This window comes from Ranitomeya variabilis, chromosome 3, assembly GCF_051348905.1.
Source record: "Ranitomeya variabilis isolate aRanVar5 chromosome 3, aRanVar5.hap1, whole genome shotgun sequence".
Taxonomy (NCBI): domain Eukaryota; kingdom Metazoa; phylum Chordata; class Amphibia; order Anura; family Dendrobatidae; genus Ranitomeya; species Ranitomeya variabilis.
In genome coordinates this window covers 767,976,073-767,993,500 of record NC_135234.1, presented here as the reverse complement: position 1 = coordinate 767,993,500, position 17,428 = coordinate 767,976,073, and the positions used below count along the sequence as shown (strand labels likewise).

General features: G+C 48.0%; 1 pseudogene across 1 annotated transcript in view; it reads right to left on the bottom strand.

The window, feature by feature from the left end:
- LOC143817410 (uncharacterized) overlaps positions 1 to 17,428 on the bottom strand; it is a 52,046-nt pseudogene that overhangs the window by 24,888 nt on the left and 9,730 nt on the right. The window contains exons 2-4 of the transcript XR_013224137.1: positions 2,133 to 2,173; positions 1,840 to 1,981; positions 1,409 to 1,563 (exon numbers count right to left, since the gene is read on the bottom strand). The product of XR_013224137.1 is annotated as an uncharacterized LOC143817410 (transcript). The remainder of the gene's footprint in view (positions 1 to 1,408; positions 1,564 to 1,839; positions 1,982 to 2,132; positions 2,174 to 17,428) is intronic.

Here is a 17,428-nt window from a genome sequence, read left to right as displayed (position 1 = left end):
TTGCATATTCCACACTACTAATGTTAGTAGTGTGTATGTGCAAAATTTGGGCGCTGTATTTTGTAAAATAAAGGGTTAACTGGCGGAAAAAATTGGTATGGGCTCCTGCGCAATTTTCTCCGCCAGAGTGGTAAAGCCAGTGACTGAGGGCAGATATTAATAGCCTAGAGAGGGTCCATGGTTATTGGCCCCCCCGTGGCTAAAAACATCTGCCCCCAGCCACCCCAGAAAAGGCACATCTGGAAGATGCGCCTATTCTGGCACTTGGCCACTCTCTTCCCACTCCCTGTAGCGGTGGGATATGGGGTAATGAAGGGTTAATGTCACCTTGCTATTGTAAGGTGACATTAAGCCAGATTAATAATGGAGAGGCGTCAATTATGTCACCTATCCATTATTAATCCAATAGCAGCTACAGCGCCCAAATTGTGCACATACACACTACTAACATTAGTAGTGTGGAATATGCAAAAATAAAAAAGGGGATATGAGATGGTTTACTGTATGTAATCATGTCTCATATCCTGTCGGGTTTGTGAAGGAGAAATGAAAAGCCGGCAATTAAATTACCGGCTTTTCACATATCTCGCGCTGAATTAAATATAAATACAGAATATATATATATATGTGTATCAATGACATATCTATATATATAATTGTCTAAGGGTTTTTCCGTCTGTCTGTCTGTCTGTCTGTCTGTCTTTCTGTCTGTCTGTCTGTGTGTCCTGGAAATCCCGCGTCTCCGATTGGTCGAGGCCGCCAGGCCTCGACCAATCAGAGACGGGCACAGCATGGCGACGATGATGTCATAAAGGTTGCCTCGACCAATCAGCGACGGGCACATTCTGCCGCCAGGCCTCGACCAATCAGCGACGGGCACAGTATCGATGTAGATGTCATAATGGTTGCCATGGCGACGATCATGTCAAAAAGGTTGCCTCGACCAATCAGCGACGGGCACAATCGGAATCATCATTGTCCATATACTACGGGGACATGCATATTCTAGAATACCCGATGCGTTAGAATCGGGCCACAATCTAGTATATATATATATATATATATATATATATATATATATATATATATATATATATATATATATATATATATATATATATATATATATATATATATATATATACTGTATATATGTTTTAACGAACATTTGAGCACATAAATCCATTAGATGTCGGTTTTGCAAGCCTGCGAGAAAATCTCGCAGTATGGATGCCATACGGATTACATACGGAGGATGCCATGCGCAAAATACGCTGACACACCCTGCCTGCGGATCAATATTTTGGGAACATTTCTCCGTATTACGGCCGTAAAAAACGGACCGTATTGTCTTACGCTGAGTGTGACGCCGGCCTATGGGTCTCTGCTTGCAGCCTGTGGCGCTCACCTGGGGGTGGTTTGTTCCAGTGGTTTCCTTGTGGCTTTGTAGGTAATAAATGCGGTGACCAGAGAGAAGAGGATCCAGATTCCCAGGAATCTCCACCAGTGCAGCTTCACTGTGAAATACACAGGAACGATCCACATCTGGAACAGCGTCACCATCTGCGAGAACACACAGAGCCCAAGATGTGATCAACCAACCTGTCACATCCACAGCTGCAGTTGGGGCAAACCTCCAGCTGAATAGAGGCTGCAGCTCCGGATGTGACTGGAGTATAACAGCTGTCGGCGGTGTCCAGGCTGCAGACCACTGCTCTGACTCCTGCCCCAGACTGGCACAGGACGCGTCACCTCCTGGGGCCGGTGCGGGCAGTGACGGGGGTCCGTGAGCCGCACAGCGCTGCAGACACCCCCCTCTTACCGTACGTCAGCTCTTACATTGTAGGAGCGCGGGTGTCGCTGCTTCCACTGCACCAGCAGCAGCTGCGCCACCACCAGCGTGGCGATGAGGATGAGGACCATTTCCGCGTGCATCGCCTCGTGGCCACGGTGCTTGGCGTGCATCCTGGCGTGCTCCACCCTGCAACCAGACAGACATAATAGCACAGCATCTACTACTGCCGACAACCCCTGTACATCCTGCGCAAGAGGCTGTCAGTCCCATACAAACGTCCACCACGGCCTGGTCCGCACCGTCACTGCCGCATATAAAGGCAGTAATGACGTCTCACCTCCATCGCTCCTCCGGGGCGAGGTCAGACAGGTCCACCTGCTGGGAAGAAAGCGACAGTGAAGCCCCCGAAACAGAGAGGGCCGAGCGTCCTCGTACATGAGACCCCACGGCCCAGTAATAAGACGCGGCACATTATAACAGAGGATCATCACAAGCTCCGGAGCCAGGTCCTGGCTGCAGAGTGAAGGTTACAGCGCAGTTCACACTCCGCAATCAGCAGTGGGAGAACAAACATCCCCAGCGACAAGACAAAAACCAGCAGCGTCCTCACTACCACCCTCATCCACTCAGACCCAGCAGAGATGGGAGCACAACCAGCAGCGTCATCACTACCACCCTCATCCGCTCAGACCCAGCAGAGATGAGAGCACAACCAGCAGCGTCATCACTACCACCCTCATCCGCTCAGACACAGCAGAGATCGGAGCACAACAAGCAGCGTCCTCACTACCACCCTCATCCGCTCAGACACAGCAGAGATCGGAGCACAACAAGCAGCGTCCTCACTACCACCCTCATCCGCTCAGACCCAGCAGAGATCGGAGCACAACCAGCAGCGTCATCACTACCACCCTCATCCGCTCAGACACAGCAGAGATGAGAGCACAACCAGCAGCGTCCTCACTACCACCCTCATCCGCTCAGACACAGCAGAGATCGGAGCACAACCAGCAGCGTCCTCACTACCACCCTCATCCGCTCAGACCCAGCAGAGATGAGAGCACAACCAGCAGCGTCCTCACTACCACCCTCATCCGCTCAGACACAGCAGAGATCGGAGCACAACCAGCAGCGTCCTCACTACCACCCTCATCCGCTCAGACCCAGCAGAGATCCGAGCACAACCAGCAGCGTCCTCACTACCACCCTCATCCGCTCAGACCCAGCAGAGATCGGAGCACAACAAGCAGCGTCCTCACTACCACCCTCATCTGCTCAGACACAGCAGAGATCGGAGCACAACCAGCAGCGTCCTCACTACCACCCTCATCTGCTCAGACACAGCAGAGATCGGAGCACAACCAGCAGCGTCCTCACTACCACCCTCATCCGCTCAGACCCAGCAGAGATCAGAGCACAACCAGCAGCGTCCTCACTACCACCCTCATCCGCTCACACCCAGCAGAGATGGGAGCACAACCAGCAGCGTCCTCACTACCACCCTCATCCCCTCAGACACAGCAGAGATGGGAGCACAACCAGCAGCGTCCTCACTACCACCCTCATCCGCTCAGACCCAGCAGAGATGAGAGCACAACCAGCAGCGTCCTCACTACCACCCTCATCCGCTCAGACACAGCAGAGATCGGAGCACAACCAGCAGCGTCCTCACTACCACCCTCATCTGCTCAGACACACCAGAGATCTGAGCACAACCAGCAGCGTCCTCACTACCACCCTCATCCGCTCACAGCCGAGAGATCGGAGCACAACCAGCAGCGTCCTCACTACCACCCTCATCCGCTCACAGCAGAGAGATCGGAGCACAACCAGCAGCGTCCTCACTACCACCCTCATCCGCTCAGACACAGCAGAGATGAGAGCACAACCAGCAGCGTCCTCACTACCACCCTCATCCGCTCAGACACAGCAGAGATCTGAGTACAACCAGCAGCGTCCTCACTACCACCCTCATCCGCTCATACACAGCAGAGATCTGAGCACAACCAGCAGCGTCCTCACTACCACCCTCATCCGCTCATACACAGCAGAGATCTGAGCACAACCAGCAGCGTCCTCACTACCACCCTCATCCGCTCACAGCCGAGAGATCGGAGCACAACCAGCAGCGTCCTCACTACCACCCTCATCCGCTCAGACCCAGCAGAGATCGGAGCACAACCAGCAGCGTCCTCACTACCACCCTCATCCGCTCACACCCAGCAGAGATGGGAGCACAACCAGCAGCGTCCTCACTACCACCCTCATCCCCTCAGACACAGCAGAGATGGGAGCACAACCAGCAGCGTCCTCACTACCACCCTCATCCGCTCAGACCCAGCAGAGATGAGAGCACAACCAGCAGCGTCCTCACTACCACCCTCATCCACTCAGACACAGCAGAGATCGGAGCACAACCAGCAGCGTCCTCACTACCACCCTCATCCGCTCACAGCCGAGAGATCGGAGCACAACCAGCAGCGTCCTCACTACCACCCTCATCCGCTCACAGCAGAGAGATCGGAGCACAACCAGCAGCGTCCTCACTACCACCCTCATCCGCTCACAGCAGAGGGATCGGAGCACAACCAGCAGTGTCCTCACTACCACCCTCATCCGCTCAGACACAGCAGAGATGAGAGCACAACCAGCAGCGTCCTCACTACCACCCTCATCCGCTCACAGCAGAGATCGGAGCACAACCAGCAGCGTCCTCACTATCACCCTCATCTGCTCAGACACAGCAGAGATGAGAGCACAACCAGCAGCATCCTCACTACCACCCTCATCCGCTCAGACACAGCAGAGATCTGAGTACAACCAGCAGCGTCCTCACTACCACCCTCATCCGCTCAGACACAGCAGAGATCTGAGCACAACCAGCAGCGTCCTCACTACCACCCTCATCCGCTCACAGCCGAGAGATCGGAGCACAACCAGCAGCGTCCTCACTACCACCCTCATCCGCTCAGACACAGCAGAGATCTGAGCACAACCAGCAGCGTCCTCACTACCACCCTCATCTGCTCAGACACAGCAGAGATCTGAGCACAACCAGCAGCGTCCTCACTACCACCCTCATCCGCTCACAGCCGAGAGATCGGAGCACAACCAGCAGCATCCTCACTACCACCCTCATCCGCTCAGACACAGAAGAGATCGGAGCACAACCAGCAGCGTTCTCACTACCACCCTCATCCGCTCACAGCCGAGAGATCGGAGCACAACCAGCAGCATCCTCACTACCACCCTCATCCGCTCAGACACAGCAGAGATGGGAGCACAACCAGCAGCGTCCTCACTACCACCCTCATCCGCTCACAGCCGAGAGATCGGAGCACAACCAGCAGCATCATCCGCTCAGACACTCTCTCATCACACTCCCCCTCCTTTGTATACTATCCCCTCCTGGCTGTGCCCTTACACTGACCCCCATGCTACGCATGCACACATCCCAACACCCTCACTCGCCGTACTCTGTCCACATACGTTTTTCACATCGCTACTCATACTGTGTCCGCATACATTCCCCCGTTTGACCCCAAACTGTCTGCACCCATCCCCCATACTGTTTCCTCATATATGCCCCCCCATCTCCCCCTTTGCTCTTCATTTTGTGTCCTCAGATCTCCCCCACACATTAAATCCCCCCATCCCCATGACAAATCTCCCCCCACACACAATAAATACCCCATCTCCACTCATATTAAATATCCCCAATCCAATAATATATTCCACTATCCCCACTCACATGAAATTCCCCCCACAATATATGCCCCCCATCGCCACTCACATTAAATCCCCCCCACAATATTTTCCCCCATCGCCACTCACAGTAAATTCCCCCCACAATATATGCCCCCCTTTCCCACTCACAGTAAATCCCCCCCACAATATATGCCCCCCTTTCCCACTCACAGTAAATCCCCCCCACAATATATGCCCCCATCGCCACTCACAGTAAATCCCCCCCACAATATATGCCCCCCTTTCCCACTCACAGTAAATCCCCCCCACAATATATGCCCCCATCGCCACTCACAGTAAATCCCCCCCACAATATATGCCCCCCTTTCCCACTCACAGTAAATCCCCCCCACAATATATGCCCCCCATCCCCCCTCACATTAAATCCCCCCCACAATATTTTCCCCCATCGCCACTCACAGTAAATCCCCCCCACAATATATGCCCCCCTTTCCCACTCACAGTAAATTCCCCCCCTGCACCTTCGGTGTCTTCAGCTCCACTGGAGCACTTACCACCGCTCTGTGTCTCCTGGTCGATCTGCAGCTCCTGCTCTGCCGCGCAGGTGAGTGACGTCAGCAGCGTGATCACATGACCTGATCACATGACCTGATCACGCTGCTGGCGTCGCTCTGAGGTTGTGGCTAAATCCAAGTCGGCTAAAGGCCCAGGTCCTTCTGTGCACTGGGATTTAGCTTTCTCACACAGAGTCGGCTATTTCCCAGTCGGCAGAGGGACCAGGTCCTTTAGTGACTGGGATTTCGCCTGCTCTATATAAGATGCTAAATCCCAGTAGATAGAAGGCTCCTCATTGTATATCTAATATATAAAGCTGAATGTGTGTGTGTGTGTATGTATGTATGTATGTATGTATGTCCGGGATTGGCATCTGAACCGTAGCAGCTACAGCCACAAAATTTTGCACAGTCACACGTCTGGACCCCGAGAGCGTCATAGGCTATGTTGTGAGGTGAAATTTTAACCCCGCGCTTTCCAATTCACCAAACAATTTTGCCCCTATCTACATAATGGGGAAAAAGTGAAAGGAAAAGTGTTGGAGGCGTCGCAGCTACAGGCACAAAATTTTGCACAGTCACACGTCTGGACCCTGAGAGCGTCAAAGCTATATTGTGAGGTGAAATTTTAACCCCGCGCTTTCCAAGTCACCAAACAATTTTGCCCCTATCTACATAATGGGGAAAAAATGAAAGGAAAAGTGTTGGAGGCAAATTAACAGCTGCCAGATGTGAACAAGGGGGACTTAAAGAATGACAGCGATGGCACCAAAGAGTATATACTGTACAGTTGCTAAGGTGGGGCCCCAACATGGGATAATCACACCACCACGGGGATATGAACACACACACAAAATGCGCCACACACTACCACGTGCTCGAACACATATACCACCCTCAGTGCACATTTCACCACACATACACCAACCTCGCCACATAAAAGTAGAAACACAAAAGTCGCCGCTCAAAACTCGCCACGCGCAAAACTCTCCACATGCAAAACTCGCCACACGTGCAAAACTCGCCACACGCAAAACTTGCACACGCAGAAAAATTGCCACACGCAGAAAAATTGCCACATGCACAAAAGTTGCAACACATGCAAAAGTTGCCTCACACAAAACTTGCACATACTCAAAAGGCACCACACATAAAACTCGCCACGCGCAAAACTCGCCATGCGCAAAACTTGCTGCACACAACTTGCTACACTAACCTGTCACATGCAACTCGACACACAAAAAGTTGCTACACGCATGTCGCCACACAAAACTCATCTCACAAAAGTCCCTACATGCATGTCGCCACACGCAACTCAACACACACAACTTGACACACGAAACTCGCCCTAAAACACACACAAGTCTGGTATCCTTCAAAAATAAAAATCTGATTAATAAGCAGACAAACTACAAGAGCAACAAATGTACCATATAGGAATCCGGCAGCTGTCAGTCACATGACCAGTCTATTATGTGTATGTGTGAGCTAATATATACTGCCAGGGGGTGGGCTTACTGTTGGCTGGGGATTTATCAGGCTGCCATTTTAGCTTACAAATACTGAGGTAAAAATACTGACCAAATAACGTGTGAACGAGGGCTAATACAGGAGGAGATGGCATACAGCTATATACTATATACAGGAGATGACACACAGGTATATACTATTTACAGGGGAGATGACACACAGGTATATACTATATACAGGAGGAGATGACACACAGATATATACTATATACAGGAGAGATGACACACAGGTATATACTATATAGAGGAGGAGATGACATACAGGTACATACTACATACAGGAGGAGATGACATACAGGTATATACTATATACAGGAGGAGATGACACACAGGTATATACTATATACAGGAGCAGATTACCTACAGGTATATAGTATATACAGGAGGAGATGACACAGGTATATGCTATGTATAGGAGGAGATGACATACAGGTATATACTATATACAGGAGATGACACACAGATATATACTATATATAGGTGAGATGACACACAGGTATATACTATATACAGGAGATTACATACAGGTATATCTAATATATAAAGCTGAATGTGTGTGTGTGTGTATGTGTGTATGTCCGGGATTGGCATCTGTACCGTCGCAGCTACAGCCACAAAATTTTGCACAGTCACACGTCTGGACCCCGAGAGCGTCATAGGCTATGTTGTGAGGTGAAATTTTAACCCCGCGCGTTCCAATTCACCAAACAATTTTGCTCCTATCTACATAATGGGGAAAAAGTGAAGGGAAAAGTGTTGGAGGAAAATTGACAGCTGCCAGATGTGAACAATGAGGACTTAAAGAATGAGAGCGATGGCGACAAAGAGTATATACCGTACAGTTGCTAAGGTGGGGCCCCGACATGGGATACTCACCACACACGGGGATATGAACACAAACACAAAATGCGCCACACACTACCACGTGCTTGAACACATATACCACCCTCAGCACACATTTCACCACACACACACACCAACCTCGCCACATAAAAGTCGAAACACAAAAGTCACCACTCAAAACTCGCTACATGCAAAACTCGCCATATGCAAAACTAGGCTCACGCAAAACTCGCCACACGTGCAAAACTCACCTCATGGAAAACTCACCTCATGCAAAACTTGCACACACAGAAAAATTGCCACATGTACAAAAGTTGCACCACATGCAAAAGTTGCCTCACACAAAACTTGCACATACTCAAAATGCACCACACATAAAACTCGCCACGCGCAAAACTCGCCATGCACAAATCTTGCTGCACACAACTTGCTACACTAACCTGTCACATGCAACTCAACACACAAAATGTTGCTACACGCATGTCGCCACACAAAACTCATCTCACAAAAGTCGCTACATGCATGTCGCCACACGCAACTCAACACACACAACTTGACACATAAAACTTGCCCTAAAACACACACAAGTCTGGTATTGTCCTTCAAAAATAAAAATCTGATTAATAAGCAAACTACAAGAGCAACAAATGTACCATATAGGAAATACGGCAGCTGTCAGTCACATGACCTGTCTATTATGTGTATGTGTGAGCTAATATATACTGCCAGGGGGGAGGGCTTCCTGTTGGCTGGGGATTTATCAGGCTGCCAATAGCAACCAATCACAGCTCAGCTTCTATTTTGCTACAGTTAATTAACCTGAGCTCTGATTGGTTAATATAGGCAACAAAGACATTCTCAGTATAACAAAGCTAATATATGTTGTGAAATGCTTCTATTTGCTTAGTTTTTGCCTTTTAATAATTACATTTCTATCTATTTGTTTTGTGGTTTTTGTGTGCAGAATAAATTTTTGTTAACACATTCTATTTTGCTAACAGCAGTCATTAACCCGGGCGAAGCCGGGTAGTACAGCTAGTAGATATATATGAGTCCTGTCATGTGATTTTTTGCAGTAATATTGAGCCGCAGACTAGATCTGACATCTGATTACACATTTATTTAGATGTGACAATTATACACACGAATTTTCCCCTTAATCTCAGTGTGTACAATATTCTGCGCCAATCTCATCCGCGTCCCGTTTTATTTACTGGTGATCATTTTTGTAGATCACACAACCACAGATTTTTTTCCATGCATGCACCTAGGGGTGATTTAACTCTTTGGCGATTTTCATTTTTTTTTACATTTTTCTTCTTTCCCATAACTTATATTTTCATCCACATCACCGTTGGGATTTTTTTTTTATTTTGGCGGGAAGTTCTTATTGATACCATTTTGGCGCGGATACCATGTTTTGATCACCTCTTATTTCATTTTATTACAATGTTGCGGCGACCAAAAAAAACGTAATTATGGCGTTTCTAGTTTTTTTCTCGTTATGCCGTTTACTGATCAGATTATTTTACATTTTGATTGGTCAGACCTTTCTGAACACGTCAATTCCAAATTTGTGTATTTTTTTAATTGAGCAAAAGCAATATTTTTTTTCTTATATTTCTATGATATATGACATAACTGCATCATGCGTTGTGAAGGGGTTAATACTATAATTATTGGCCAAATGGACCAGGTCCTTCTGCCAACTTGGATTTAGCCTGCTCTCTGTGAGAAAGCTAAATCCCAGTCGGCTAAAGGACCAGGTCCCTGTGAGTGTTTTAATACTAGACCTAGCAGGCTAAAGGACCAGGTCCTTCTGCCAACTTTCCGGTATTATTCGGCGGTAACTGCAGTCTCCACCCAGCAGTTTTGGCGGACTTTAGAGACCCAATCACGGTGCAGGGATTGTCTGCCAGGCCATGAAACACGGCAGCCATCTTTGTTGTGGTCGTGCAGTGATTGGCTGGGCCGCACAGCATCATCCCGAGTATAAGAGACCTGGCGCCGCCCTGCTCGCCGCATTCTGTTCCTATATCAGCGAGAATAGGGAGAGCTGCTGCCGAGATAGGGTCAGAATCGTGGTTTTAGAGTGTAGGTCTGCAACTCTTACATCCACAACTCCTCAGAAACCAAAAGTCCTTTTTAGGGCTAATTTGTGGGTCCCGATATTGCAGCGCTAGGTAGGCAGGGCACAGCATATCCACATCAGTGCAAGGCCTGCAGGCACTGTATGTGCGTCCATTGCTCCCACTGCATCCCTCCCAAAGCTCCATAACTGCCTGCTGCTGCAGCTTATTTACTGTCTATATACCTATTTTTCCTTCTTTTTTTTTCAAAAATTCCCCCCCCCCCAAAAAAAAAATACAGTCTGTTCTGTCAGACTGAGGCCTGTTGAAAAGTTATAGTTTGTCAGGCATACGTAGCATAGTTGTCTGTGCGACCCTTGTGCTCCCTTTTTTTTTAGTGTTTTAAATTCACTGAAAAAGGCCTCATATATCTGCGTGCTCCATGTTTGGTCATTGGAGGCCGGTGTACTTATTTTTTGACTGTGTGATAGTCATATTCTATACAGCACTATTTCGTATCAAAAAAATTCAAAGGCCACAGATTTGCCAGTGTGGTATTTCCGTTACAGCCGTCATATATCTCTGTGCTCCAAGTTTGGGCATTGGAGGCTGGTGTACTTATTTTTTGGCTGTGTGATACTCAAATTCTATACAGCACTATTTTGCATAAATTAACTTTAAAAAAAAAAAAAATTGAATACAGTCTGTTAGGTCAGGCTGAGGCCTGCCTGGTGTTTGGGTTTGAAAAATCATAGATTTGCAGGCATACTGATCAGATATTATTTTGCTACTAATAAAGACATTTGTGTTGAGCATTTGAAATAGTGCAGTAGTCCATTTAAAATGGTTAAGGTAAGGGATGGGGAAGTGGACGTGATGCTGATGGTGCATCCAGAGGATGAAGCCGTGGGCAAGGTGAAAGTGGACAACAACAAAGACCCACATCTTCTCGCTCGACATTCCTGTCCCAGTTTCTAGTGGACCGCAGCACACAACTATTGAAGCCAGAGCAGTGTGTAACGGTTGTTGGTTGGATAGCGGATAATGCTTCCAGTCACTTAGCCACCACCACCACCACCTTGTCTTCCGCACGGTCAAGTCTGAGTAGCCGTGAGTGAGGCCAGGATATTCCTCACCCTGATCCTCCTTCCTCCCACCATGCCGAGTGCCCTGAGACAACTGATCCCACACTTGGACACTCTGAAGAGCTGTTCAGTTCTCCATTTCAAGATTCAGAAATCTCTCCCAGTCAACTTGAAGTGGGCAAAGATGAGATCGGATGTAGAGCTGCCCAAAGCTTTGACCAGCCCCAGTCACACAAAGGCAATGGTGGGAAAGTGTCACAAAAGGTGGACCATGATGAGACACAATTTCTAGAAAGTCAGGAGGAGGAGCAAGGTGCACATGTGGAAGACGAGGTGGTGGATGTCATAGTAACTGGCCCAAGCTGGCAGGAGGACATGGGTAGCGAGGACAGCAGCACAAATGGGGAAGGAGGCATATCCCCCAACAGGCAGGAAGAAGCAGTGTGGTGGCCACAGACTAGTGAAGAGTGAAGTTGCCATTCCACCTGTGAGATCTTCCTGAGTCTGGCTATTTTTTACAGACTCTGCCGATAACCCTAAACAGGCCATTTGCAGCACCTGCCATGCCTGCTTCAGCAGGGGTAGCAAAACAACCAGCCTGACCACCAGCATGATCAGGCACATGCAAGCAAAGCACCTGACTTTGTGGGCTGAACCCCAGGCTCGAGGACCACTGCCTGCTGGTCACACCACTGCTTCTTCCACTGTTTTGCATAGAAGCCAATCCCCAGTACACCGTGCATGTGAAGATGCCTCTAGCCCTGCAGCTGTTGTGGCCCACAGTCAAGCAGCACCATCAGCAAGCCCGTCCACGTCCTTGACCCAGCACAGCGTTCAGTTGTCTATAACCCAGTCTTTGGAACGCAAGCAGAAATACCCAGCCAACGCCCCACAGGCCACAGTCCTCAATTCTAATATTTCTCTTCTGCTTGTGCTAGAAATGCTGCCTTTTAGGCTTGTTGAGACGGAAGCATTCCGCAACCTGATGGGGGCGGTCATCCCAAGGTACTCGGTCCCCAGTCGCCACTATTTCTCCCGGTGTGCCGTACCGGCATTACACCAGCATGTGTCCCACAACATTACCCGTGCCCTCAACAATGCTGTTACCGGGAAAGTCCACCTAACCACGGACACGTGGACAAGTGCTTGTGGGTAGGGACGGTACATCTCAATGACGGCACACTGGGTTAACATAGTGGAAGCCGGGACCCAGTTGGACCTTGGGATGGAACACATCCTCCCCATGCTGAGGATTGCTGGCCCTATGTCAATCAGGGTTGCCCCCACAGTCTACAGCTCCTGCACCTCCTCCTCCTCCTCTTCATCCTCCATCTCTGAAATCAACACATCAGTCAGAAGCTGGAAGCACTGCAGCACTGCCTCAGTCAAGCGGCAACAGGCTGTGCTGAAGCTAATCTGCATAGGTAACAAACCGCACAATGCAGAAGAGTTGTGGACAGCGCTGAAAAAGCAGTCAGATGTTTGGATGACACCACTGAACCTACAGCCAGGCATGGTCGTGTGTGACAATGGCCGTAACCTGATGGCTACTCTGAGGCAAGGTGAGCTCATACACACACCTTGCTTGGCCCATGTGCTTAACCTCTTGGTTCAACGATTTCTGAAAAGCTACCCGGAGCTGCCGGATCTGCTAGTGAAAGTATGCCGTCTGTCTGACCTTTTTAGAAAGTCAGCTACAGCTTCAGCCGCCCTTGCCATGCTTCAGCAGCGTTTTCAGATTCCAGCTCACCGACTATTGTGTGATGTCCCCATCCCCACGCGCTGGAACTCTACGCTGCTGTTATGATCTGGTGGCCCAGGAGCAGCATGGACAAGCTCTGGAGTAGGTGGCCTCTATACTGACCGCAGACCCTGAACTTAACACGCAACTAGAAGTAGCCGTGGGATGTTCCTGTCACTCCCTAGACACCTCGTCACAGCCGGAGGGCTAATTACCCTTAAAGAAAGAAACAGGAAAACTATCTTGCCTCAGAGAAAATCCCCAAAGGAAAGACAGCCCCCCACAAATATTGACTGTGAGAAGAGAGGGAAATTACATACGCAGACTGAAAACAGAATTTAGCAAAGGAGGCCACGCTAGCTAGAAAGAAAAGACAGGACAGAGTACTGTGCGGTCAGTATTAAAATACTACAAAAATCCACCACAGAGAATACGAAAATCTCCACACCTAACTAAAGGCATGGAGGGTAACTCTGCAACTCCAGAGCTTCCAACTTGGCTGAATAAATCCTTACACAGACAAAGCTGGACAAGAAAAAACATAGCAATTCACTGAGCTATAAAGTCCACCGCATGTGGACTGCAAAAACAAAGCCAGGACTTATCTTTGATGATTTGGACAATCCAGCAGGAGAAACCAAGCAGAGATGTGAATCCTCCAGAAAACAATGGACAACTGGCACTGACTAAAGGATCCAGCCAGAATAAGTAGCCCAGTCAGAATTGGTAGTAAGTGAAAGCACCTGATGACTGCTGAGATCAGGAGCAGTACCACTTACAACCACCGGAGGGAGCCCAAGAGCAGAATTCACAACACGCTGCATATGTTGGAAAGGATTTGTGAGCAGAAGAGGGCCGTTGTTGACTACCAACATCAACAAGGCCATCGAATTTCAGGTCAGACTCCACACATAAGACCTCAGGAGTGGACATGGATGTCAGACATATGTAACATCCTCCAAAACTTTGAGGACTGCACTAAGATGGTGAGTGGCGATGATGCCATAATTAGTATCACTATCCCGCTTCTCAGCATTCTGAAAAACTCTCTGCTCACAATCAGAGAGGATGCATTGCAGGCGGAGCACGAGGACATTGAGCAAGGAAACATACAGGGGGATTACACTCAGCCCAGCCTTATGTCTTCTCAACCTGGATTGGTAGGCAATGAGGAGGAGGAGGAAGAACAGGAGCTACTTTCATGTGCTATAGATAGTACTACAAACACATCTGTATTAGCTTCTGTTCAGTGGGGATGACCTGAGGACAGGGAGGAGGAGGAGGACAGCATCGTCAGTTGTCCTGTTGATGAGGACACGGAAGTCTTGCCTGTTAGCAGTCTGGCACGCATGGCTCACTTTATGTTGCACTGTATTTCACGTGACCCTCGGATTATCAAAATTTTGGGTGACACTCATTACTGTTTGGTGACACTTCTAGACCCACGCTACAAGGAGAACTTTCAATCTCTTCTGCCTGAGGCAGAGAGGTGTACTAAAATGTTGCAGTACCACAGGGCCCTTGTAGCGGAATTACTTAGAAAATTCCCATGTGAGAACGCTGGCAGCAGACGTCAAGAGTTTGTTGTACAACCAAGGACTCCAAGCAAGAGAGAGACAGAAGTACAATCCAGCTCAGGCAGGGGAACAATGACCAAGTTCTGGGACAGTTTTCTCAGACATTCCCATCGTGGCGGCACAGAGGCAAGGGGTGCTGTCACAAGAAGTGGAATGTTTGGGAAGATGGTGAGGGGGTACCTTGCAGATCGTACAAACATCCTCCGGGATTCCTATGTGCCTTTGAATTATTGGGTATCCAAGCTGGACACGTGACATGAACTGACTCTCTACACCTTGGAGGTCCTGGCCTGCCCTGCTGCTAGCGTTCTGTCAGAGAGGGGTTTTAGTGCCGCTGGTGGAATTATAACAGAAAAGCGCATCCGCCTGTTAACTGAAAATGCTGACAGGCTGACTCTTATAAAAATGAACAAGGCCTGGATTGGGAAAGACTTCTGTACACCACCAAGTGAAAACAGCGAAACATAACCTCAAATACATTCTCTCTTTTGGGGAGGCGTATTCTCATGCACCTCTTCACAATCCCACATGGGTATACGCTTACAGATTTGGTCTGTTTGTTCTTATCCTCATCCTCCTCATCCAGAACCAATATATCACCAGGGTGAACGTGGTCTGTACGGTGCATTTTGGCCAAGGATGCTGTGATGGCACTTATTTTTTTTAAAAAAAGGACAACACATTGGGGAACTGGGTATGACATTACATTGGGCCTACTTCTTAACTCGGTCGCCTGCAATCTGTCCTGTATCTGCCAGTAGATCACCAGGGTGAACGTGCTCTGTACGGTGCATTTTGGCCAAGGGGGCTGTGATGGCACTCTCTTATTTTTTTTAAAAAGGATCCCACATTGGGGAATTGGGCATGACATTCCATTGGGCCGACTTCTTAACTCGGTCTCCTGCAATCTAAAATGTTCCTGCCACTAGATCACCAGGGTAAACGTGCTCAGTACTGTTATAGGCCGTTGATATTTGGGCTAGGGGCATGCGATGGCACTAGTGCACTATTAAAAAAGGTACCCCCATTGGGGAATTGTTTGGCAGATCATGCACTGCATTACAAGTCTCAGAGACCCACACCACTACATTGGCCCTAATTCTTAACTGTCTCCTGCAATGTCTCTTCCTTATCTTCAACGACATGACCTGGGTGAACATGCTTTGTATTGTTATAGGCCCGTAAAGTTTGGGCATGGGTGGCTGTGATGGCAATAGTATATTTATAAAAAAGGTACCCCCCATTGGTGAAACCACATCCTTGATGGCAAACACTTCACATTTGTGTACCTTAAAGAGCTCACTGGAAAAGCTCCTTTTTGTGTTGCCTGGTTGCGCAAATTGGACACAAAACACTTCATATAAATTTGATAATGCAATGATGTTAGTTCGGCTCAGTAGTTTATTACAAATATTTCTTTGTCCACTATATTAGTTTCTCTCCTTGAGAGCCATAACTTTGGCTGCCTCAAATGTACAAATGGCGAATATACAAATGGCGATTTGTAAACAAGATTGAAATACTGTACACCAAATGCATTCAGACAATCACATAGCTGCATGTCTTGTAAAACATTTACAGATGTGACAGACAATGCTCATAGTGACACAATCTTGATAAATGTTTGTTTTCTCACTTCAGAAACAGTACGAAGCCTCTATATGTTTGCTGTTTGTCATTGTAAAACATAAAGGTTTACTGAAAGTCTGCTTGTGGTGGTTTGATCTAAATCCTTGTGGCTTTTATATTCTAGTGGTTTATGGCCACTCGTCTGATGACTCCATGATATCTCAGTTTAACCCTAGAACGCATACCTGGGGCCTCGCAGGCCTGACAGGTTACATGTTTTCTATTTTCTGTAAAAGTACTTTAGTTAGAATTTTGAAACTCTAGGTATTCCTCAGGTATATAGTTGTTAGTAATTTCCAGTTAGTCATATATTTTTATGTTACAGACATTTCGGTATAACAACCTTTGTGAAGGAAGCAATTAAGAAAGATTCTCCATTTTGTTGTTTTGATATAAATTTTGTTAGTAGGCTTAAGTTTACAGCTGTTATGAGACTTTGATGAGACCTTGATTGTTGCAACCTCGGTAGAACGTGAGACTGAGGGTGTATTGTTCTACAAGACTTTGACGCACAGATTGTTCCTGCATTCTTATAGGCTAAGAACTGTGAGCGTGTTCTTATGCCAATTGGTTGAAGTATAATTTCTATGACTATGATAAGTCAAACACAATAAACGGGGGCTAGAGAGATCAGCTTGATCCCCCCCCAAACAGAGACACACGTCTCCGTCTGGTCATTTTCAGTTGCCGGCAACACCTTGTATATTAATTTGGAAATCACTGAGTTAACCGTGAAGGATCACCTTAGATCCTCCCTCAACACCTTTTTTTGGGACTACCCCATATTCACGCACCTGGGGCCTTTTAGGCCTGTACTAGGTTTACATGTGATACTCAGTCTTTTTGTCTGTATTGTTGCTGCGGAAGAACTTTTATGACTCTGCTATTGCTGGGAAGA